At 40.9% G+C, this 26,495-nt stretch overlaps 1 non-coding gene across 1 annotated transcript; it reads right to left on the reverse strand.

Annotated features, from left to right (window-relative positions):
* Positions 1-20,062: 20,062 nt before the first annotated feature.
* On the reverse strand, positions 20,063-20,135 carry TRNAK-CUU (transfer RNA lysine (anticodon CUU)). The gene has a single exon. It is a non-coding gene; the product is annotated as a tRNA-Lys (tRNA).
* Between the last annotated feature and the right edge of the window lie 6,360 nt (positions 20,136-26,495).

Raw genomic sequence — 26,495 nt, forward strand, 5'->3', positions numbered from 1 at the left:
GGACGGGATAAAATGATAAAATTCTACGATAAATATATGACCAATGTGGAAGACATATCGATTCCAAAGATGCAAACTACACAGATGACGGGTGATTTTAAAAAAAGGAATAAAACAGAGAGGACAAAGTTAATAAGCAAAGATAGCATAGAAAGCTGTACATCTAGAGACAAAGATCTTTTCCCTGACAATGGAAAGTGCTCAAACTGTATTAAGGAAAATAAATAAAATTAATTCCATACCTACATTTACCTTAGTGTATTTTCTTTTTCTTAGTGAAATTGCTAGCCTTCGATTCCAAAGAATCCCATGAATATGCATTAAGGTAACACAAAAGACAGAAGAAAAGCCTGCAAGAGACTGATTTAGGTCGACCCCAGGCTCCTCTAGGATATGGAAGCAAAATGTGTGACAGTTTTACTCAGAGAAAGTGTTGTTCATGTGTGAACACATCTGTAAGCAAGCTATCACTCAGGAATTATGCCAACTTGGTACTCTTCGTGAATAAAATATTGGAAGGTCTTCCCAAATAAAACTATTTGCAAATGTACGCTAGAAAAAAAAAAAAAGAGAAAATATCAAATTTTTGGAAAAATGTGAAAAAACAGGCTGCTGTATAAATATATACTCTAAATAACTGTAAATATATACTTTAAATCATTGCTTCTAGTGTGATTACTAAATTAATTTTCTTTTGATTTAAAATGAGAAAATGATACTGTGAAAACCAAAAACAACCTAGAAGTTAAATTGCAAAAATGGATTCCACAATCCCAGGTGGTATTTTCAAAGACTAAGAAAGAAAGAAAGAAAGAAAGAAAGAAAGAAAGAGAAAGAAAGAAGAGGAAAGCAAATGCAAGAAATTCCAATTCTCACAAAGGAGTTATTTCCGACAAAAGAGTTAACGTTATTCTTAATGGTGAAAGAGTAAAGTTCCACCTACTAAAATCAAGAAGAAGGCAAAAATACTATCACCGTTACTATTTAACACGAAGATTACTTTGGAAGTTCTAGCCAATCCATTAAAACAGAAATAAAAAGTATCACTGGAAAGGAAGAAAATGGTATCATTACTACAAATGATGTGGTTACAGAGCCAGAATTTGAAAAAAGTTGAAAAGCTACCATAAATCAGAAAAGTTTTCAATTGGACTTTAAATTAAACGCTCAAAAATTAATAGTGCTCCTGTGCATAGAAGTAGAAGAGTTATAAATAATATGGGGAATATCCAGTTCATAGTATTAATTGAAAAATAAAGTACCTAAGAATGATCTTAACAAGTGTAGTACGTACATGAGAAAGAATAAACTGTAAGGAGTAAATTTTTGAAAATCTGTATAAATGAAGTGATCCCATGATTATGGACAAAGATATAAATATCATAAATCAATTCCTCACAAAGAGATGTATGTATTTGATATAAACTTAATGAAAATATCTACATAGTTTATTTAGATACATTTTAAAATAATTCTAGAGAAAAACTGGAAAGATAATTTGAGAGAAATAGCTAATATTTTTAATTTTATATATTTGCAGATATCAAAGCATATTATAAAGATCAACAAAGCAATATAGAAATGGCACAAGAATCAACGTTTTTATGGGATAGAATATACAGCCAAAAAATACACGCTAATATATATGTCAGTTTTTACTACATGATAAAAGAAGTATCATAAGTTAACATAAAGAAAAAAATATTTTCAAATGGTAATGAGACTCTTTAGTTATTGGAATGGGGTTGAGAGCAGGAATAAATTAAAAACTCTACCTCACAATATGTGCAAATATAACTTCCAGAGGAATTTTAGCGTGAAATACTTTTAAATCATATATTTTTAGAGAAAGTGGTGAATATTTATCTTACATTTGGGGGAACTTTCAATGCTCAGATGCAATGCAAGAAACTGCAAAGCAGTAAAACAGGAACTTTAAAAATGGATAAACTTAAAACATCTGAATGTAAAAAAGAAAGACCAACCAAAATCCAAAGCAAAACTGAGAACTTTGCCTTGTATATGGCAAATGGTTAATATTTCAACTTATAACATCCACACGATACAGTATTATGCACCTGGTATGTTTATGAACAAATGTTCCCTAAAAATATTTTCCCACAGGAAGCTATTGTTATAACTTCATCTGCAGAATGCTAACCGATGCAATAGTGTCCATCAACTGTTTGGAAAATGTACAGATATGGAGACCACACGTATGTATACCAAATATCCCTAGACAATGGGATCGTAAGTAAATTTTAGTTTTTGAGTATTTCTCTGTATGTCAAATGTTTTAGTCTTTTTCGTAAACCATACACATTAAAGGTGAATTTATGTTCACAAATTTATCCCCATCTATTAAAAATACTTAAAAACCCCATCAATAAATGGAAAAAGAAAATGAATAACCATTCACAAATGAATGGTATGCAGTTATCAATCAAATATATGGGAAAAGATCCACCCTACCCCAGAGGTTGAATAAACAAAGAAGGACTCAAGATTGTTCCGAGTAGTGATTAAATTAGTAGTGATTAAAAAGTAATAACTGTGGATGCCAGTAAGCATGTGGTGAAACATGTTTTCCCACACGTTAGTCGGGGGGATTGTGCATTAGTACAACTTCTCCTAACAGGTGTCAAGAAGCCCAAAACTGTCCATGCCCTTCAGCCAAGCCCTAGTCCCTACAATTGGTGAATATACTGCCTTCCAGGGCAAAAAGGTTTGCACATATAATTAAGGTTATGAACCACAAAATAAGGGGATTATCCCAGATTATCCAAATGGACGCAACAAACATATGAACGCTTACAAACAGAGAACTCATTATTTTTACCTGAAACTTCTGCATAGAATTGCAAACATTTTCATTTCCTTGTTCTAATTTCTATGTGCTAATGGGATGCCAACTTTTGTTGTACATTTCCCATGTAGTTTCTTTCAATTAAATTTTAATCTAATTCTTTTATATTTTCAATCCTTCAAAAATATGTTTGTAAGCCTCTATTAACATTACTCACAGTAAGCCATTGTTCATACCAAATAACTGCATAGCATAAATTCAAAATAATCATTTTTCACCAAGGATACAATTTGTTCCTCATTTAAGGATCTATGCTCTAATGCATCTTGTACCATGCCTAGAATTAGATTTAATTGCTTTGATGGCATAATTCCCATTTTACATTTGGATAGTTTTAAGAGAAAATCTGATATGTACTTCATCAAGATATTCCATTTGGGAACAGATCCATAAATACTGTTGGGAAGAACTTCCTAGACTTAGAATCAAACTGACATGAGACAGATTACCAGGAAAAATCAAGTTTAATAGGCGTGCACACAGTGAATCCACACAGACAGGAGATTCGAAAGACAATGAGGCGACACAAAGCTTCCGAGAGCAAAAAAAAAAAAAAGAGGGGGAGGGGTTTGAGGACACAAAGGGGAAGAAGGCCATTAGCGGGAAGGTGAAAGGAGATGTTAGAAAAACCAAGCTTAGTAGGTAGATGAATGTGTTAGGTACAGGGGAGACTCTGTTAATAGCTCTCTTCCTGCTACGGGCTGTCCTTTCCAATGTAAATTTCAGCAGTTGTGGGGGAGGCGGAGAGCTTTTCCTGCATCTGCTGGGTTTTGATTACTTTTAACTTGAAATAATCTTTATGCCTAAGTGGCCCATCTGGGGCAGCTTGCCCTACGCCTATACAATATAATCGTTTTTTAATTCTTCCAAAGAATGTCATTACTATCACCATCTTTCCAAAGAAGAAGATCAAATAAGTCTCATGTGGCACAAATAATGCTTCTAGATTTTGAACAAAATTCTAGCTTGCACACCTTTTCCTTTGCCAGATTTTTAGAATCAATCATTCACACAGCCTTGCCCTCAACAGAATTTTAGTTTATTTAAATAATGCTGATACATATTTTTATCTACTTATGTCTCATTCAATATTCTTATAAGAATAAAGCTTTTAATTTTAGCAGTCAGTCCCTACCTATCTTGTTTCCAATGTAAAAAAAAATCAGTATCCTGTTTTATACACGTTATACCTAGCACGTATAAATACAAATTTAAGAAATATGCATTTTTGCACAGAAATGTTCCTCGCTGTGATATGCAAATTTTGCAAATGTACTATTTTATAACACCTCGGGATGCAAGGAAAGGCAAGAGAGTGAGTGCCTGCCACCAGTAAAAAACATGACACCTCTTCATGAAAGCATTATTGCAATTATACCATTTGAGAGAAAGGGTTTAAGAAGTTAATTGATTGGCCTTTTTTCTTCCTAATGATGAAGTTCTGGGGGACGGTGGGAGGTCCGGAGCCACCAAGAAAGAAATCTTGAAGCCGTCTTTGGTGCAAAAAGGTGATTTTATTAAAGGAGGGGGACAGGACCCGTGGGCAGAAAGAGCTGCACTGGGGGGGTGACGGGTAACTCATTATATACCTCCAGGTTGGGAGGGGGTCAGGAACAGAGTAAGTGTCTAAGGAATTCTGGAAGCCAGGTTTCCAGGACCTGGAGGGGCTAGCTGTTGCTAGGGAAATTCCACTTACTACCGGTTAGTAAAACCCCAGTCACGAGACCCTTCAGCTGTGTATCGGGGGCCGTAACCTCGGGGGTATGATTGCCTGCACATATCTTGGGGCGGTGGAGATAAAGGAAGTAAACTTACAGGGTCCTCGAGGTTGGGATAATGTTGAGCTAAGGTGCTCTTTCGCCCCCCGCAAAGTGTCACCCTTGAGGCAGCTGAGCTCCTAGAGGGAGGTCACTTTGCCTGTCTCAAGGACTTGTCAATGGGCTGTAGGCAGTAAGGGAATTTCATTTTTCGTTTGCCTTACTTTCCCACATCACCATGGCAAGCACTTAAACCCTTCTCTGGGGTGCCTGGGTGGCTCAGTCGGTTGAGTGTCGGACCTCGGCTCAGGTCACGATCTCGCGGTTGACCAGTTCGAGCCCCGAGTCGGGCTCTGTGCTGACAGCTCAGAGCCTGGAGCCTGCGTAGGATTCTGTCTCTCTCTTTCTCTCTCTGCCCCTCCCCCGCTCATGCTCTGTCTCAAAAATAAATATAAACATTAAAAAATATTTTTTTTAAACCTTTTTCCTTTGTTCTGGGGTAGCCAGGAGCGTCCGAGGAACATTCCGCGGTGAGGGGTGGGGGGTGCCAGCCTGGATCTTGCCCTCAGCTTGCCCCAAGCTCCCTCATCACCTAAGCACGTTTATATCCTAGCAAATCCTCCCAGCAGTAGGAAGCAGGGTCTGGCTCCAGTGTTGCCAGTGACACAACAAGAAACTTGGTTGTCCATGAAACACAGTTACCGATGAGGACGCGTAAGGCAAGCTGACAGGCCGCCAACACACGCCCCTCCCGCTGCCACAGGTGGGACATGTGTGATAGTCCTCTGCACTCCTGGCTGCCCAAGAACAAAGGAAAGGGGCAAACAAATGGTTAACTGATAGAGATCACAGTCCTGCAGGACCTAGGTCTCCGTCACCCCTCCACAGTGATGTGGGAAACAAAGGCAGAAGGAAATGGCAGATAGAACTCAATTGCCTTATAACCTGCAGCCCATTGACAATTCCTTGAGGCCAGCAGAGTAAAATGTTTCTCCAGGAACTCCTTACTGTCTTAATGCTAATGCTTTGCCACTGGGAAAAACCACCTTCCCTTGACAATAGCTAGGCCTCCACTATCCTGGGAGTCTTCTTTAGCATATGAAAATCTCCCTGGAAACTTCCCCTGGACTTTACCTCCCCCAACCCCATAGTATGTAACCAGTGTCTCTTCATGGTCCTGTCCCCATGGTTCAATAAAATCACCTTTTTCTTCAAGAATTCTTTCTTGGCCGTGGGCTCCAGACCCCACGAACCCCACTGTCACCGCCCCCCCCAAAGAAAAGCTCATCAGTTGCCTTCTGTTTGAAGAACAAGACATAAGAAACGTTTCCCTGAAGCCTGAACACCACTGGTAACACGCCTGCTTCTTGGGTGCCCATGTCAAGTTACAAGGCCACCAATGCCTCACCAACCAAGACTATTTATTAAAACACTCTGGGGAATTTTTTGATAATACAGTAAACTAATCGTCGTTTAAACTGTTTTAAGAATGCTTTGGGGCGCCTGGGTGGCTCAGCTGGTTGAGCGTCCGACTTCGGCTCAGATCATGATCTCGTGGTTTGTGGGTTCGAGCCCCGCGTTGGGCTCTGTGCTGACAGCTCAGAGCCTGGAGCCTGGAGCCTGCTTCGGATTCTGTGTCTCCCTCTCTCTCTGCCCCTCCCCTGCTCACGCTCTGTCTCTCTCTCTCTGTCTCTCCATAATGAATAAACATTAAAAAAAAAAAAAGAATGCTTTAGGGTATTTTTATTATTATATTTTATCATAAAAATTATTCATTATTATAAAAATAAAAAACAATTCTGTGAAAAATAAAATTTTCTCTTAGGACTGAATTAAATTAAAATACAATTTAAACCCTGAATAGAACATTAGAAATCACCTAGTTAAAATCCTCCTCATTTTTCCTATTAGAAAACTAGCCCAGGGGTGCGTGGGTGGCTCAGTGGGTTAAGCGTCTGACTCTTGGTTTCAGCTCAGGTCATGATCTCCCAGTGGCTCATGGCATCGAGCCCCGTGCCAGGCTCCACGCTGACAGAGCAGAGCCTGCCTGGGATTCTCTCTCCCTCGCTTTTCTGCCCCTCCTCTGCTCGCTCTCTGGCTCTCTCTCAAAATAAACAAACATTAAAAAAAAAAAAAAAAAAAAGGGACGCCTGGGTGGCTCAGTGGGTTAACTATCCAACTCTCGATTTTGGCTCAGGTCCTTATCTCACAGTTCCGTGGGTTCGAGCCCCACATCAGCATGGAGCTTGCTTGGAGAACTCTCTCTTCCTCTCTATCCATCCCTCCTTCGGTCTGTCTCTCTCTCTCTCTCAAAATAAATAAATAAACTTTAAAAACGAAACAAAAACAAAGAAAAATGGCCCAGAGGAGGGAACAGACTTGCCCAATGCTTCACACTTTAAAAGCAACAAAACAGGGAGGGATACAGTCTTATCACCTGGCTTCTAGGCTCATCATCAATGTCTCTTGATCACTGATACAGGAGGTTGGCAAAATCAAGTGCAACATTTAGAAAAACGCAGCGATTTTTATCAAATTATAAGAACTAGTACTTGAAACACACAGGTTTTCTACAATGTGAATGTCCTATTTTCTTACGTTCTCTTAGTCTAATGTGTTCTTAATTTAATCTGAGGAAACAGTATACCACAGGGATGGATTTAGTAAAAATTTTAATGAATGACAGCAGACTCCAATAAAACAAAATAAAGTAAAATCCCAAAATAACTTCAAATGTTGAAAAGTACTTGGATAGAAGAGGAAATTTAGAGCTGAAATTTTTTTTATAGAATTTCAATTAAGTTTGACAGCTGTTTCATTACCAGCTTTTATTCATTGTAATAATACATTGTGAAATGATAATCCTTTTCAAAAAAAAAAAGACTCCTATAGTTTAGGTAATAAGATCCTCACATAAAATCTGAAAAATTTTTAATATCATAATTTCCTCACTTTTGCAGTGACTTTCATGGAGAATGTTAAGAAAAAATATATAACTAAAATGTGGAAAGAATAAAACAATTTAACTATGATGAATAACCAAATTACATAATAACTGGTGGGAGAATTTGAGCTCATTTATTGAATCACAAAGGTTTTCCAAGGTAAAAGGCAATTAATTAGTCTGAATAGTTATAAAAATAAGATTTAACCTCAGGTTCAAGCGAATGCTTAAAGAAACAGTATTAGCAGCAGACATTTATGATTGGATGGAAATTACTAGAATAAATGCACCAATTTTCACATCTGCAACAACAAATCACTACACTGGAACCACAGCAGTGTAGACGTAGGAAGACACAGACAGCATAATTTTATGGACCAGAATGGGAAATAAAGACAACTTACCAAAGAGAAAGCACGAGAACAGTGTCAAAACTAGAGAATAGAAACATTCATTAAATTAAAAGAATAGCATGAACTTTAATCAATTCAGATATAGTAACGCAATGGTCAAGTGTACTACAATCAGATCCCTACTTTAAGTATGATCTGAATTACCAACCAAAAATGAGAAAAGAAATGGATCATAGTATTTCTGAAGATAGCTTTCAAGCTATCAGTTAGCAACGTTGAGATTCATTTTTGAACAAGGCCACACTTTATATTAAAACCATTCTCCTAATGATTTGTTAAAACTGCTCCTTAGTCAAGTCATCAATTCTAGATCTTACCCAACTGTACACAGAATTTCAGTTTGCTCAGGGATGTGACCAACTCACCACTGGGGTTTCCTATACTTCACCACTGGGGCTGGGAGAATGACCGCCATGACTATGGTTCCCAACTGAAAAGCCCTAGTTCTGACATTATGCAATGAAATCATCAAAAAATGTCTCCACATTTAGACCAGATTTTCAATTCTTCCTCAGTGTCACTGTCTTTGTTCTGAAGTGATTATGCAATTATTTTTAAAAAATACTTAAGTATTATCACTGGTTTAAAAAAAAGTAGAAAAATAAAGATACAAGTATTGATGAGTAATGAGAAGCCTAGAGCTCATTATTCAAAATGATAAAAGAAAATCGTCATACATGCCGAAAGCTGTGATGCTCCACTTTTAGATGCTTATTGTATTAAATTGAATAAAAGGAAAATAGGACATGAAAAATGCAATACCCTATGCAAAAATTAACACAGAATCAATCATAGACAGAAATCTTAAAATGTGGAACTATAAAACTTTGAGAAAAATATGGGAGAAAATCTACATGTCCTTGGGTTGGGTGATGAGCTTTCAGATGCAATACATAAAGCATGATGGATGAAAGAAAAATCACGTAAGTTAGACTTAATTACAGCTAAAAACAAACAACAACAACAACAACAAAAAACAACCTCGGGGCACCTGGGTGCCTCCGTCAGTTAAGCATCCGACTTCAGCTCTCGTTACGATCTCACTGTTCGGGGGTTCAAGCCCCACGATGGGCTCTGTGCTGACAGCTCAGAGTCTGGAGCCCGCTTCAGATTCAGTGTCTCCCTCTCTCTCTGCCCCTCCTCCTCTCATGCTCTCCCTTTCTCTCTCTCAAAAATAAATAAACATTAAAAGTTAAAAAAAAAAAAACCTTTCTGTATAAAAGATGCTAAAAGAATGAAAAGACAGGTCAGCCTTACAGAAAGCACTGCCAAAACACATACCTGATAATGGACTTTTAACAAAAATATACAAAGGACTCTTAAAACTCTACAATAACAAAACAAATTTAGGGACCCTGGGTGGCTCAGTGTCCGACTCTTGATTTTGGCTGAGATCATGATCCCTGGGTGGGGGATCAAGCCCCACGTCGGGCTTAGCACCAAGTGTGGGGCCTGCTTGGGATTCTCTCTCTCTTTCTCTCTCTCCCTCTCCCTCTGCCCCTCCCCTTCTCTCTCTCTCTCTCTTTCAAAATAAATAAATTTATAAAAATCAAGAAATAAATAAAGGGCGTGGCAAAGATCTGAACAGATGCTTCACCAAAGAAGATACTTTGGAAGACACTTTGGCAGATTCTTAAAAAGCTACACATAGCCTTATCATACCATCCAGCATCTGTGCTCCGAGGTATTTACCCAAATGAGTTGAAAACTATGTGCACACAAAAACCTGCCCAATGTTTATATGAGCTTTATTCATAATTACCAACAACTGGTAGCCCCCGTGATGTCCTTCAATAGGGGAATGGATAAAGAAATTGCAGGACAAGCATACAATAGAATATTATCCAGCAATAAAAAGGAATGAGCTATCAAGTCGGACAATGTCACTGGATATAGCTTGGGCTTCTTACAATGAAGACATTTCTTCGGAGAGAGGTCTAGCCCGACTGAGATTCTCTACTCTCATCTTTGTAGGAGTATGTAATGCTCTTCATCTCAAGCCTAAAGAGAACTGGAGGACCCGTGGGTCCCGCAGTGGGGGACCACCAAAAGCAGGAATCGAACTGATGTTCTTGGAAATCTAGAGGGCTGAAGATGAGCTAATTGCTTTCATGGCAGAATCAATGGAATGTCCTCGAACTGGAACCTGCCTACACTACTAGGTTGCAAAACTTGCCCAGCATTCCACATGGGCCAGGTGTGGACCCCAGGTGAGAGGAAACCAGAGGATAATTACAAAATACTTAGGTTGGATGGTCATCACTAAATGGCAAAATAAGAAATGAAAAGTATAATATCTGAAATGGAAAGAGGAAAAAAATAAATGTATTTATTGATCCAAGAAGCTCTGTCAACTCCAAGGAGGAAAAATACATCAAGAAGCACACCATAGTCACACTGCTAAAAAGCAAAGACAAAAAGCAAATGTGAAAAACCACCAGAATAAAGAGATATATAAACAGTGATAGAAATGAAGAATGATTATCATCCAAAACAAAAGGAAGCCAGAAGACAATGTAGCAATACAGTTAAAATCCTGAACCAAAGGACAGAGGGGAAAAAAAAAAACCCAAAAACTACAGGATTATTGCAACATGTTCTAAAGTAATACCTGATAAAGTTCAGCACTTCAGAATGAAAGCAAAAACTCAGAAAGTTAAAATAAAAAAAAAAAAAAAACTTTCGTGATGGGGGAAAAAAAACACTCCCAAATCCTCTAGTAAGTATTTTATTTACTAGCCATTAACTTTGGGATCTAAAATAAGAAAAGAAGCTGTCAAACCCAGCACAGCAGTTCTTTGCCATCAGTCAAAGAAAGGAGATGCTTATGGATTTTAAGTGAAGCAACATACCCGTCATAATCCGTCACAATAGGATGATCTACGAGACACCACAGCTCAGAGCCTGGAGCCTGCTTCGGATTCAGTCTCCCGCTCTCTCTGCCCCTCCCCCACTCATTCTCCGTCTCTCAAAACGGAATAAATGTTAAAAAAAAAAAAAAGTTTTTTTAAATTAAAAAAAAAAACGAACTTTATAAAACCAGTAAGACATTTCAGCAAGGTTATCAGATAAAATACTAATTTATACCAATGAATCATTTTCCTTTACAGCAGCAATAATAGACAAATTATAGTTAAGGAATTAAGGCACCATTCGTAACAGTAACAAAGTTATGATGTATCTAAAAATTAACCCAGTAACTTCCTAAGACTCATGTTCGGAAAGTTGCACAACTCCAGAAATACCCTACAAATGATATGAGCAGAGGTGCCTGGCTGGCTCAGTCAGTAGAGCATGTGAGTCTCGATCTTGGCCCGAGTTTTGAGCCCCATGCTGGGTGTACAGATTATTTTTTAAAAAATAAACTGTTAAAAAAAAAAAAAAAGATGTGAACAAATGGAGAAAAATGCCGTGTTGATGGATTTGATGATTTAATATTGTAACTATAACTCTCCCTCAAAATAATCTATGAATTCAATACAACTCTAGTATTAATTCTACCAGAATTTATGTAGGTATCGACAAACTCATTTCTTTCTCTTTACTAATCCTATATTTTGTTAATCTTCTTTTTTTAAAAAAAAGATTTTATTTTTAAGTAATCTCTACACCCGACGTGGGGCTTGAATTTATAATCCCAAGATCGAGAGTCATATGCTGTACCAACGGAGCCAGTCAGGCGCCCCCATTTCGTTAACCGTCTTCCGTGAGTTCCTGGGCCCCATTCCAGTGAGTCTGTGGAGGCTTCCCCACTATCAACAGGCAATTCTTGGGCACCCTGCTAGTGTCCAAAAGGTCAACTCAATTCTAACACTACTAGGAGACGGCCTCAGATGCCACAGGGAAAGGACTCAGTCCCCCAAGACCACCCTCCACTTCAGAGGCCAATCACAAGCCCGGGTTGATAATGATGCTTCTGAATGACCAGCCTAGCACGGTGGCCCACAGGAATGTTCTGGTTCCCCAACCCGGAAACGCCCACTCCTTTCCTTTTGGGTGTTTATGGAAGCTTCATTACATAGGCATGATTGGTTACATCACTGACTGCTGCTGATGGATTAAACCCCTAGCCCCTCTCCCCTCCCTGGAAATCAGAGGGTGGGACTGAAAGTTCCCTCTGGTCACGGTTGGTGCCCCTGGCAACGAGGCCCCATCTTTGGGTGCCTTCCAAATTTCATCTTATTAACAAAAACCCAGTCAGGGTGGAAAGGGGCACTATGAATAACAAGACACCCAGTTCGCTTTTATGGCTCTAGATTATTTTCAGGAACTAAAAACAAGAGACCAAATATTATGACAAAAGACGCTCCTATCACCCTTGGCACTCAGGAAATGTCAAGGGTTTTGCAAGTTATGAGCCAGGAACTATGGAGGAAGACCAAATCTATATGTATATAGAGATTTCCCAGAAATCACAATATATTTATTTACTATACAGTATTAGTATTTTGTTATACTAATACCCAGTAGATATTAGAATGTAATGGAGAAGCAGGTTGTCCTATTAAGAGTACTGTTGTTGTTGTTGTTTTTAATGTTTATTCATTTTTGAGAGACAGAGACACAATGCGAGTGGGGCAGGGGCAGAGAGAGAGGGAGACACAGAATCCAAAGCAGGCTCCGGGCTCTGAGCTGTCAGCACAGAGCCCGATGCGGGGCTCGAACCCACAAGCCATGAGATCATGACCTGAGCCAAAGTCGGACGCTTAACCGACTGAGCCACCCAGGTGCCCCAAGAGCGCTGGCTCTTGAACCACATTATCTGGGTTCAAATCTACTTTCCCTAGTACCTAGTTATATGACCTGTGCAAGTTACTTAACTTCTCTCTCTGTGTCTGTTTCCCATCCAATTGTATGGGGATGAAAACAGTACCTACCTCATCCATTGTTGTGAGAACTAAATAAGTTTTGACAGGTAAAGTACTTAAAATGGTTTGTAAGTATCAACTATTATTAATTTCACTACCACTGTGGCACAGTAACAGAAATCGTGTAGTCCTGGCACATAAACACAAAATAATAGACGAAAAGAGAGATCAGAAGCAGATTTCTGATGAAGGTAATGTCGCACATCAACAGGAAAAAGTTATTTAGTACATGGCACTGAGAAAACTGACCCATAATATGGAATAATGACATAAATGTGAAAGAGAAGTTAATAGAGGTAAGCAAATGAAGGGTTTTTTTTTTTTCACCTTAATATCAGTGGAACTCTTCTTCAGCAAAAACCAAAAACCACTAAGCATAATGTTTACAAATAAAACCTCTGTTTAACTATATCCAAATGGAAGATTTCTGGTCAGTGATGGGAACCAAAGACAAATTTACCAGCCGGGTGAAGGGCTGAAAGAAGATGTTTGTAGCATATGAAACTCACAAGGAATATTTAAAGTATACGTGGATTGAGGCGCCTGGGTGGCTCAGAGGGCTAAGTGTCCAACTCTCGCTCTCCGCTCAGGTCATGATCTCATGGTCTGTGAGATTGAGCCCCACGTCAGGCTCTGTGCTGACAACACGGAGCCTGCTTGGGATTCTCTCCACCCCCCCTCGCATGTGCACTCTTTCTTTTTCTCTCAAAATGAATAAATAAACCAAAAGGTAAATAAATATACAGGGAACTTGTGCAAACTGACAAGAAAAAGACATAAAACGTAATCGAAAAATGGGCAAGAAACATAAGAGACAAATCGACGGATGATAACAGATATATGGAGAGACACTCAACCGCAGGCAAAACCCTCAAACGATGCTACACCACCTGAGCGACGCCAATCAGACTGGCAAAAATGAAAAGTGGGATAATATCATGCCTTAGAGAGGGTGTGGGAAGAAGAACACTGTCACGCCTTATTGAGAGAAGGGAAGCGTGAACAGCCCCGCCGGAGGGCAAGCCTGAAAGGGTCTGGTGACATGAAATGTGAATACGCCCAAGGCCCCGGCAATCCCGTCCCTGCGGATAGGCGCTGGGGAAATCTCCGCGCGTCTCACATCTGCTCATTAAACTACACGTATGAGCGTGCTTATCACTGTGTTGGTTGTGGATCTGGCGTACGGATGAGCCTAAGTGTCCATCACCTGAGGGAAGATGAAGACGGTGTTGGGATGCCAGTCGGCGCTCCGAAGCAAAGAACTGTACACATAGCATGAACGAACCTCAAAAATAAAGTGTCGAATAAAAAAAACTAAAAGCAAAACAAGTTACATAGCACAGTGCCATTTGTATTATGGTTTTCCAGAGCAACCGAACCGACAGCACATACAGAGATCTGTATGAGAAGAGATTTATTAGGAGAGCCAGGGTGGCTCAGTCAGTTAAGCATCCGACTCTTGGTTTCGGCTCAGATCATGATCTTGCAGTTTGTTGAGTTTGAGCCCTGCATCGGGCTCCCCGATGTCAGTGGGGAGCACACTTGGGATGCTCTCTCGCTCTCTCTCTCTCTCTCTCTCTCTCTCCCTCTCTCTCTGCCCCTCCCCTACTGATGCTCCCTACCTCTCTCAAAATAAATAAAATTTTAAAAACTCAAAAAAAAAAAAAAAAGAGAGAAGAGATGTATTGCAAGAATTGACTCACGGGATTATGGGGGCTGAGAGGTCCCACGGTCTGCCATGTGCAAACTGGAGAACCTGGAAAGCCAGTGGTTTGATTCTGCTGGAGTCCGCAGGCCTGAAAACTGGAAGGCCTGGGGTATCGATCTCAGTCTAAGTCAGAAGGCCGGAACACCAGGAGCACCTATGACAGAGCAAAAGATGGATGTCTCAGCTCAAGCAAAGAATGAATTTACCCTCTCCTGCCTTTTCGGGCCATCCAAGCCCTCAGTGGTTAGCAGGACTCTCCTTTGTTCAGTCCACGGACTAGTCTTTCAGACCGCAGTGCTACTCTCTTCCGGATACGCCCTTCTAGACACACGCAGAAATAACCTTACTTGAGTTTTTAGGAGCGTAGCCTAGTCAAGTTAACACGTGGAAAGAATCATCACTCTATTTATACACAATTTTACAAATGCAAACAAGCGTTGTAGCAAACGATTAAAAACGAGGGCTTGTGCGCTGGAAGAGAGTGGGTCAGGGATCAGGGGGAAAGAGGAAAAAATACATTAGAGGAAGGGGAGAGCTTCGCGTGACCCCGTGCCCTGAAGTGAGCGGGAGGATCGGATCCACTCGCTGCCCCTCACTAAAAACCCCGGCACTCAGAAAAGTCAACCGGCCCAACGTCTCTCAGAGGAGAAGAGTGGCAGAGCCTGGCAATTAACCTGAGGCTGAGCACTTCTCCATGAAGCTACTGTCTCCCAGGACAAAGACAGCTCGATAGGATTCACTCGTTTACTGGTGTTACACTCAGTTTTGAGCGTACGGTCTTCCAAGCGCCTAATAACGGGCTGTCGTCTCACATTTAAGAACCCAATTCATCGCCAACCTTTTCCTTTCACAACTGTTTGGAGAAATGGGCAACGTTGTTCTTCCACATTCCTATTTTATCCTCAAGGAGGCTGATGCCCAGGGTTGGAGAAAGGAGTCAGAAGTCTTAACTCTGAGTCGTTTGATGAGGAAAATCAGTAAAAAGTAATGCTTTCAAAGTACGGAAGACCGGGGCGCCTGGGTGGCTCAGTCAGTTAAGTGGCCGACTTCCGCTCAGGTGGTGATCTTGTGGTCCATGAGTTGGAACCCCGAGTCGGGATATGTGCTGACAGCTCGGAGCCTGCTTCGGATTCTGTGTCTCCCTCTCTCTCTGCCCCTCCCCTGCTCGCACTCTCTCTCTCTCTCTCAAAAATAAATAAACGTTTAAAAAAATTTTTAAAAACACAAAATATGAAACGTATTTGCTCATGAGTCTAGCAGTGGATGTGCATGCAGTACATAGGATGTTCAATTAATCTGTTCCATATATTTATTAAATTTGATAACTATGTTCCTTCTTATCCTGAGGGAATTGTTACCAGAAAGTGCCAGACAGTGAACATTCGACCAGTGCTCCTAAATCCACACCCATAATCTGCCTGTTCTTCAGATCAGCAGCTTCTAATCAAATTTAATTGTCAAATACAATTCATGTGATACTTTCAGGTTCATTTCACTACAAATAAATTTCAAGAAGTGTTTTCTGGTGAGACTAATTGTCCTTTACAGAATCACCCTCTTGACAGACAGCATTACACATGCAATTTCATCAGTAACTACTAACATTTGGGCAGTTAACATTTTTCTCAGCTTAAATTTGTACATTTTTCAATATTTTATTACCTACAGTCAGCCAAAAGAAAGAAAAATGAACTTGCTTCACTATTTACACTTCTGGAGCACATTCTCGACTGGATGCCATTTATTCCCATAAATCCTAGTAGGACAAGATATTAACAGATTTGGCCTGCCTAAAAACTTGAATATAAAGATGATATGGCAAACTGGAAACAAGGCTGAGAATTAGCCAACAAAAATCATACTGAATGAGACAGTCCGAGTATAGTAAAGAAAATCATATTACTAATTCGTCATTCATCATTCCTTCTGATGAAATCTGCACTAATTTACACATATAAAAGCTGTCATTCATTTATCTTTTATGTAGTTATTCCTCACTATGTTCCCAAGAGAATTAATGACATTTCAGAATATGCATATAGTATGGCAATACCAAATACACGTAAAAATAAGTTGAGACGAAATTAATGGTGTAGTAAAGCAAGCTAAAGTCAAGCCCGGAGTGAGGGTAATACACAAAATATTATGAAATCCAGAACTAGGTGTGTCTGAAATTCACAGCAGCCAATATCAAGAAGAGATATGATTAACCACAATATTCTCCATGTCCAAACAAAAACTAGTTTTCTAGTTTTGCGGAAGACAATACAACCAACCGTCCTCAAAGAGAAGGCCTTGTGTTGCTAACAATTATATTTTTCCATATATAAACTGTTCGAGTTAACTTTTTTTTAAGTTTACTTATTTTGAGACAGAGAGTACATATGCAAGCAGGGGAGGGGCTGAGAGAGAGAGAGAGAGAGAGAGAGCGAGAGAGAGAGAATATCCCAAGCTGGCTCTGAGCTGTCAGCGTGGAGGCTGGGGAGGGGGGGGGGGGCCTCGATTGCACAAACCATGAGATCAAGACCTGAGCCAGAAGTCGAGTCTGACACTTAACTAAGCCACCCGGGCACCCATTTATGAGTTAACTTTTATTTTATTTTATTTTATTATTATTATTATTTTTTTAACATTTATTTATTTTTGAGACAGAGAGAGACAGAGCATGAATGGGGGAGGGGCAGAGAGAGAGAGGGAGACACAGAACCAGAAGCAGGCTCCAGGCTCTGGGCCATCAGCCCAGAGCCCGACGCGGGGCTTGAACCCACGGACCGCGAGATCGTGACCTGAGCTGAAGTCGGGCGCTCAACCGACTGAGCCACCCAGGCGCCCCATGAGTTAACTTTTAAAAAGGTAGTTTGCCTCTGATTATTTAAATTTTGCCAATCTATCCATATTTCTATTTCTAGGAATTAATATGAAAAACAAAATTCTAAATTCCAAACAATATGCAGACACGAAGATATTTATCACAGCATTATTTACAATAGCCAAAAAACTGGAACCAATCTGAATACATAACAATAAGATAGTACTCCACTATATCCATGCACTGAACAGTTTTCTGTCAATTAAAAATGTTACTATAAAAATATAATACTTAAAATATTCAGGGGCGTCTGGATGGCTGAGTCGGTTAAGCGTCCGACTTCAGCTCAGGTCATGATCTCATCGTTGGTGAGTTCGAGCCCCGCATCGGGCTCTGTGCTGACAGCTCGGAGCCTGGAACCTGCTTCAGATTCCGGGTCTCCCTCTCTCTTTGCCCCTCCCCCTCCCCTGCTCACACTCTCTCTTTCTCTCTCTCTCTCAAAAATAAACTTTAAAAATGTTCATAAAAAAGTAAAAAAAAAAAAAAAAGAGTATGTATATTATGACCCCAAGTTTGTCTTTAAATTATATATTTAAGGATAAACAAAATAAAAGGTTAAACCAAAAATTATATAGTGGTTATCTCTGGGCTATACAAGAAGAGATCTCTTTTTTTTTTTAATGTTTATTTATTTTTGAGAGAGACAGAGACAGAGTGTGAGTGGGTTAGGGGCAGAGAGAGAGGGAGATACAGAAGCAGAAGCAGGCTCCAGGCTCTGAGCTGTCAGCACAGAGCCCGACGCAGGGCTCAAACTCACGAGCTGTGAGATCATGACCTGAGCCGAAGTCGGACGCTCAACCGACTGAGCCACCCAGGCGCCCCAAGAAGAGATCATTTTTATTTTGACCTTTGGAATTTTGTCTTTATGAAATTCTTTGGAATCAACATGAATTATTTCTGCAATAAAAAAGTAACTTAGAGGAGGGACACCTGGGTGGTTCAAGCCCCGATTCGGGCTCACTGTTGTTCAGCAGAGCCCGCTTTGGATCTTCTGTCCCCCCTCTCTCTCTGCCCCTCTCCTGTTTGCTCACTCACGCTCTCTCACTCTCTCTCTCCAAAAAAAAAAAAAAAAAAAGTAACTTGGGGCACTGGGGTGGCTCAATAGGTTGAGCGTCTGACCCTTGACTTCCGCTTGGGTCATGATCTTGTGGTTCCTGGGATGGAGTCCCACATCAGGCTCCACACTGACAGCACAGAGCCTGCTTGGGACTCTCTCTCTCTCTCTCTGCCCCTCTCCCACTTGTGCGTTTTCTCTCTAAACAAACAAATAAATAAATAAATAAATAAATAAATAAACAAACAAACTTTTTAAAAAAGTGACTTAAAAATAGTTTAAGAGATATATAATATTTTGGAGACTTTCTTACACAATGACAGTGGTACCTGGCTTCTGCACCTAAACCTCTTGGCGAACCCAGGTAAAGGACCACACAAATGGCAGAACAAAATCCGAACCCAGGTTTTCTGTTTTCCCATCCCGTTTATCTACCTCTGTAACACCAATGGTCAGGTATGCAGTTTAGGCCTACTAGAAATAATTAATGAACATCAGGCATTATCTTCTCTACGGTATATGGCCATATTTAGTTTTTTTCTAAGTAAAAATTGTAGACTGATAACTGATTGACTGATAGATAGTAACTTTTTATCAAAAGACTTTACTTTTTTTTAAGTACATTTTTTTTAACGTTTATTTATTTTTGAGACAGAGAGAGACAAAGCATGAATGGGGGAGGGGCAGAGAGAGAGGGAGACACAGAATCGGAAGCAGGCTCCAGGCTCTGAGGCATCAGCCCAGAGCCCGACGCGGGGCTGGAACTCACAGACCGCAAGATCGTGACCTGAGCCGAAGTCAGACACTCAACCGACTGAACCACCCAGGTGCCCTTTTAAGTACATTTTTATTTATTTTGAGAGAGAGAGAGCGAGAGAGCAAGAAGGGGAGGGGCAGAGAGAGAGGCAGACAGATTCCAAGCAGGTTCCATGCCGTCACCGCGGAGCCCAATGTGGGGCTTGAGCCCACAGACCGTGAGATCATGACCTGAGCCAAAGTCAAGAGTTGGACACTCAACTGAGCCACCCAGGAGCCCCCAAAGACTTTACTTTTTTGAATCGTTTTACGTTGACTGAAAAATTGAACAGAAAGTACAGAGTGCTCCCATATACTTGCTCTCCGTCTACTCCATCCCTCCACAACTTCTGCTATTTATCAGCATCATGCATCGGTATGGTGCATTTGTTATAATTAATAAACCAATATTGATATATTATTATTTGTTGTTTTTATTTTTAAGTAAACTCTACCCCCCAATGTGGGGCTCAAACTCACGACCCCAAGTCAAGAGTCTCATGCTCTACCCACTGAGCCAGCCCGCTGCCTTCTTGATACATTATTATTAACTAAAGCCCATAGTGTGATTCAGGATCCATTCTTTGTGTTGTACAGTTCTAAGGATTTTGCCAAATGCGTGACGTCATGTATCCACCACTGGGATATCATATACAACGGTTTCACTGCCCTAAAAATCCCTTGTGCTCCACCCATTCGTCCTTTCCCCCACTACGCTCCAACCTCTCACAATCGCTGATCATTTCACTACCTCTACAGGTTTTTCGTTTTTAGTTAAGTAAGCTCTATGCCCAACATGGGGCTCGAGCCCACAACCTCGAGATCAAGAGTCAAATGCTCTACCAACTGAGCCAGCCAGGCGTCCCTTACCTCTGTAGTTTTGCCTTTTCCAGAATGTCATAGAGTTGGAATCACGTAGCCTTTCAGACCGGCTTCTTTCACTTGGTAATATGCATTTAAGTTTCCTCCGCGTCTTTGCCTGGTTTGAGAGTTGTTAGTTCGTTTCTTTTTACCACTGAATAATATGCCACTCTGGAGAGGGAGGGGGAAAAGAAGCCTCCACCTCCCCGCACCTCATATCCCACTCTCAGGGGGCCGGAAGCCTGGACTAAGGACGATGAGCACGCAGTCTCACTTGCCCTACTCTTGGGAGCCACTTGCTGAGCCACTCAGGAGTGTTTCCTTTTGATCCTGCCTCTGCTCCCAACACATTGAACATGGATTAAAAATAGCGCTGGCAAAGGTTTCCCAAGCAAACATAAACCACAGAGAGGAGTAACGGAATTATTCGCAAGGTACAAAGCATTCAATGTGAAACACACTGTCATGTGATAGCACAGCCGTGACTTTTCACGTGGCAAACGTGTGACACTGGCATCTGTACAGGAACGGGAGAAAATGACAAAAGTATAATTACTAGAGCTTTTTTTACACACCCCTACCCTGACAGAGAATCAGACCAAAGGGGGAAGAATGATACAGCACGGCAGTCAGCAGTGCTTTTCTGTAAAGGGGCCAATACTAAATATTTCAAGCTTTGCAGGAACTAGGCTACTTGGCCACTGTAACACGAAAGGGGTCCCCAGATAATGCATAAATGAACGGGCATGGCTGAGGTCCCATAAGACTTTATTTGCCACACAGGTGGCTACCCGGGTTTACCTCACGGGCCATAATTTGCTGACTTCTGATAGCGAATACCTAAATAACATAATTAATATGTATGAACAAATACAGTGCAAACACTGTCCACCAATTTTATAGAAAATACATATAGGTGTTGTATTTATAGGAATATAAAACTGTTTCCATAAAGGCATCTACGACACAGTTAGATGAAAAATCACTTACTGGGCCTCCGCTAAAAAAACACAGTAAATCTGGAAAATGAGAAGGCCAAATTCTTGAACCCCAATGTGGTAAAAATAAAAACAGCACATTTAAAACAGAACCTACCAACATAAATGAGAAAAAACAAAATGCCCTAATGAATAAATACTGAGTTAAGGAGAAAACCAAAATTAAACTTTCAGAATATTCAGAATATGAGTATCTGTTTTCTCATAACTATGCCAGCAATTGGGTGTATCAATCTTTTTTATCTTTACAATATGATAGGTGAAAAACTGTATTTGTTATTGTTTTAATTTGCATTACTTTATTTATTCATGAGGTTAAACATCTTTTATATGTTCATTCTGCGTGGTTATTAGAGGACAAGATATAGGAGAATACTTTCTCGTTGGATTTGAACATTACACTCAATGGTGAAAAATTACATTGGGAACAGATAATGCTCTGAAAATATAATCAAGGTGTTAACACGTGAAATGGTTAAAAGCAGTACAACTATTAGGAAAGAAGACAAGAAATTATTTTATCTGTGACTTTTATGATCATAATTAGGAAATAAACTGAAAAACTACTAAAATGAATACTAGCGATTACAGGCTCCACATGTTTCTTAATCATGTATTTTTTTAAGAACTGGAGATTCATCCAAAGAGAAAACACTGTAGTATTTGATCCAAAACTGCAAGAGTGATTGATTAAAGATCACAGAACAGATGACCCTGAAAGAGACCACACTACTCATTCATTCCATCGTTCATTCGCGTGTCGGGCTCCAGCCACACCGGCCTTCTTCTCCCGTTCTTTCTGTTCCTCGCAAACATACATGCCCCTTCCAGTCTTCACATCATTTTACTTGCCTATCCCTCTAACCCAAATCTCTTCTTCCTCTCTGTTCTTTGTCTGCCTCCTTACTCATCTCTTGGCATCTCAGCGCATCCCTTCACGATGCCTTTTTGACCACTGTGCCTAAAACTGCCACCACACCACCACCACCGTTCCCGAGCCCGGCGATTCTCAAAATGTGTCTGTGCACCAGCAGCACGAGCATCACCCCAAACCTACTGAATTAGAAAGTCAGGGTGGGCGCCAGCAATCTGGGTTTTAACAAACCCTTCGAGTGATTCTGATGTGCCCTCCGTTTTGAGAACCCCACTGCTCTAGTCCACTGTCCTGTTTTAGTTTATCCCGAGCATTTGTAACAATCTGAAGGTCTTGACTATCTAATTTTTTAACTGTTTCTATCACTGGAATGTCAGTTCCGTGACACATGCATCTTTGCTTTGTTTCTGGCTATATTCCCTGTGCCCAGATCAGTACCTGCCTGATACATAGGAGGTACTAAAAAGGATGTTGAAAAGTACACTAACACATCACCAAGGGCTGCCTCTGGGTGGTGAGATCCTAGATCGGTTTTACTTCCCTTACAATTTCTACAGGGTTTAAACTATAAGCATGTATCATTTTATAATTGCAAAAACCAACTTACATCACAAAATGATATTGAATTTACCATTATTACGATAAGCTTCGGAATAGTATCTTCGGGGGTGAGTAATTTAAAACCCAAGCCCTTACTTTCAGTAGCACTTGACTGTCTTACAAGCAAATGACCTTTCAAATAACATCCTTGTGTTCTTACTTCTTCCCTCTACAATTTTCTAAAATGTCTCTTCTTAGAGTGTGCTATTTAAATTATACCACTTACCCCAATCTAGGTTGTATAAATAAATCTTGAGCCCTAATGTAACAGCAATAACAAAATCAGAATGTCTAGGACAACTCACGATAATCATTCCATTGTTTGATACAAATTCCTCCCCTGTTGAGACACAAGAGTTGAATTTTGAACTACCACTCAGGACAGCTGTTTCACTGACATGAAAGTCGAACAGTTCTGAGAGAAGCTAGTTTTAGCAGAATGGTATGTCTTCATTCTCACGGCCATAATTCTCTGCCGTGACTACTGTGAACACGACTAAATTAGCGTCACTTTGTGCATGAGAATTTGTTTACATATCTTTTATCTCTCTTTTAATAAATGATGGACTACATCTAGTCCTAATTCCATCAATTTCCTGGGTGACCTTGGGCAAGCCACTTGACTTCTCTGGACCTTGCTTTCCTCATTGGTAAAAGAAAGAGATATTATTAGATGAGCTCTTAAATCCTTTCTAGCGCAAAACTTTATTAAGATCCACATCAATTATTCACATTGGGATTTCACTGTGGTGGCTGTCACTTGCTTATGATTTAGCCAATATCAATTTAAGGGAAACTATGATTTAAAAAAAAAAAAGCCAGAAAGCGGTATTACTGACCCTTGGCAAACCGGACTTCGTTATACACTTGATACACGCAATTCCTCATGAGACTAGAGGTAGAGGAAAAAAATCAGGCTGGGTGATAAAAATCAAACGCGTGCCGAGTTGATTACCCTGTGCCAGGCACCGTTTCATGTGTTTCACATCCATTTACCTATTTAACCTTCTCAACAAGGCTGTGAACCACGTTTTAGTATTATCCCGCGGATTCAAACTGAGGCAGCTGATCCCCAGAGGCCATGCTTCTATTTACCAAACCCTGTGACCCCTGACCAGGCCGGCCTGCGTAGGCTCCTTTAAAGTACCGTAGATGACTTTGTGAGCAGCTCCATGGTGATGCTCTCTTTCCCCAGCAGTCACATTAGCCGTAGCCACACTTGGCCTTAGGAGGAGCACCACCCACGGCTTTCAGAATCGGCTCTCCTCACCTACCCACCTCTTGGACTCCAGGCCCCTTCGATGAAGTTCCTTTGGGCAGAGATATGGTAGACTACATCATTTGTAACCCTCAGAGAATCCAGTGTTTACTGAGCATCTAGTCAGTGCCGGGCGCACGTTCGGGTCTGGGGGGGGCGGGCTACATGATGAATATGATGCCGACTTCGCTTTTGAGAAATTCACAGATGAGCAGGGGAGACGGACGTGTAAACAACCCGCACAGATAAGTGGCATAAAAATGACACGACTAAAGGGCTGTACGCACACACAGGAAAAAAAAGTCAGTCACTCGGCTGAGGGAGGACAAAGCAGTATGGATGTGCTGGTAGCAGGCCCAGTGGTCAAGACCCTGAGCGTTGGAGGCAGGAAGAATGTAGTCTGAATTCTGGCTTATCCACTTATAAGCTGGGTGATGTTGCAAAAAAAAAAAAACAACAACAACAAAAACAAAAACAAACAAAAACTCTTACCAATGCCCAGCACAGAGTGGGTATTAAATAAATGGTAGCTACTATTCATTTCGGGTACATCTTCACATGGAAGACAACAGGTGCGGTACCCCTTGCGGAAGGATCACGGAAGGGCAAAGGAGTCAGCATTCAGTTAGAGAAAAGAGCAGGAGCCACGGCCTGGATGAAAACAGGCATGCTTATTAGAGAGAAAGAAAATAATTCCGTAGGACTGCTGGGTATTACAGAGGTTCGGAGACAGAGTGAAGAGACATCATGAGAGGCCGTCCACAGTCACACTGGGAAAGACCTTGAAAATCAAGACCAAAGGATTTTGAACTCCAGCTTGTATGAGAAGGGGAATAATAGAAGGACATTAAATATGGAGTGGAGTGGAAAAATGACACATCACCTCGTCTATATTGTAATGCCTCAGGAAGTGAGTGTGCTCATCCTTCAGATTATTTGGTTATCCTTGAGTAAGTCTCTTTCAGAGAGACTTTAATTCCCAGGGAAGAAACTGACGAGACAGCTGCCTGTCAGCAACGGTTAATTCAGTCCACATTCCCTAATCACAATTCTCACGTTGGCCAATAATACATTTTCTGAAATAATCGTAGTCCAGCAGTCAAAAATGTTCTGCCGGTTCAGCATTTTTTATTCAGTAAGAGGGGGGAAAAAACATTTAACTAGTTAGCCCATCTTGAGGTTGGAAGTTTCACTGGATTTCTGACACCTTAAAAAAGCCCCCCGTTTTTCATTAGTGTAACCATCCAAACTTCTCCAGAAGATCCCCAAAGGCGGTGCAAGCACGGCACAGATCCTGGGGAAAGTCTGCGTTAGAAGCTTACCTCATTTTGGCATACGCCCCACCCTGGTCCTTTGACTCTAGAACCCCAACAGTTGGTGCGTGATCTGTGGCGCTCATCTCGAGGCCTGTTGACGTGGCTGCCGCTCCCGGAATCCATCAGGCACAGTAGGAGAACAGTCGCTACTCTTTGACAAAACGTGTGTTTCCTCTCTTAAGATGAAGTATGGATTTTAACTCCGGCCACTCTTTGGTAGTATTGCGAAATAGGGCCACAACTACAGCACAACACGACGGAGCCCAGGAGGGACCCGGATGCGGTCCCTCTCCATCCCCCGCCTCCCCTTTCACTTCTGTAGAGGAAGGTGTTGGGCTTCAGAACCTGAGAGAAGCCGTTAGTTGCTGACATTCTCAACTTCCGTGTTTATAAGCTTAGGGTACCCTACTATTTTGGAAACAAGGTGTTTAATGCCCTGGGAAGAAGTCATAGCAGAGAAGTGTCCTATCACCACGGTAGAATCACGGACAGCTAACGGCCAGCGTTTACTGAGCATTCACTGTGTCAGACTCTCCTGGACATTTTTAATAATCCCAGGTGAATCCTGCAGCCCCCTACTGATAAGGTGGAGCGTGATACAGAGTATAATTCCTTTGAGACAAACTCCCCAAATAGATGCCTTGCTGGAAAAAATACTGCGATTTCTCTAGTGACTGAAGTCCTAAAGTCTGTTTTACGACAACAGCCTTTCCGTCCAGGATCGCCAAACTCTGCTCTCCCCCTAAGTCCCTTGAGCATGTCCAGAAACTGAGTCACCGAGAACCTCTATCTTCACTATCATGACTGCTGGCACATTAAAAGCGCCCTGAGCAAAATCAGCCTCCATGTGTGAAACTGTAACATAAAGAAACTTACAGAAAACCATCAAATCAAATCTATCCTAAATGCAGCCATGACATTTCTTGAGGCAATTTACTGAGGGTGATTCCAGGAGTACCAGAAGGGGTTAGCTTCTTCCTGGTTTTCACAAACATACCCACCCAGTGAGGGCTCTTACTGCTATGGTGAATTAGAAGGAATGTGTCACCTGAACCCTGGAAGATCCGCGTTCTGGTCCTGATTAGTAAGACTCATTAGCCGTGTTGAATGGGAACAAGCCACTTCTAAGTAGCGGGGCCTCAGGCGCCTCATCTATGAATTGAGGAGGCTAGAGTGGATCGTCTCCCATGTTCCTTCTGGCTCTGAGGTTCCATGATTATCAAGCAAATTTTTTGACTGTTCTTCTCCATGTGTCATGCATACCTTCTTCTGTAGTTCTCAAGAACTCTTTCAATTTGAAAACAGCTTTCAATA

This window comes from Panthera uncia, chromosome X, assembly GCF_023721935.1.
Source record: "Panthera uncia isolate 11264 chromosome X, Puncia_PCG_1.0, whole genome shotgun sequence".
NCBI classification, from domain to species: Eukaryota; Metazoa; Chordata; class Mammalia; order Carnivora; family Felidae; genus Panthera; species Panthera uncia.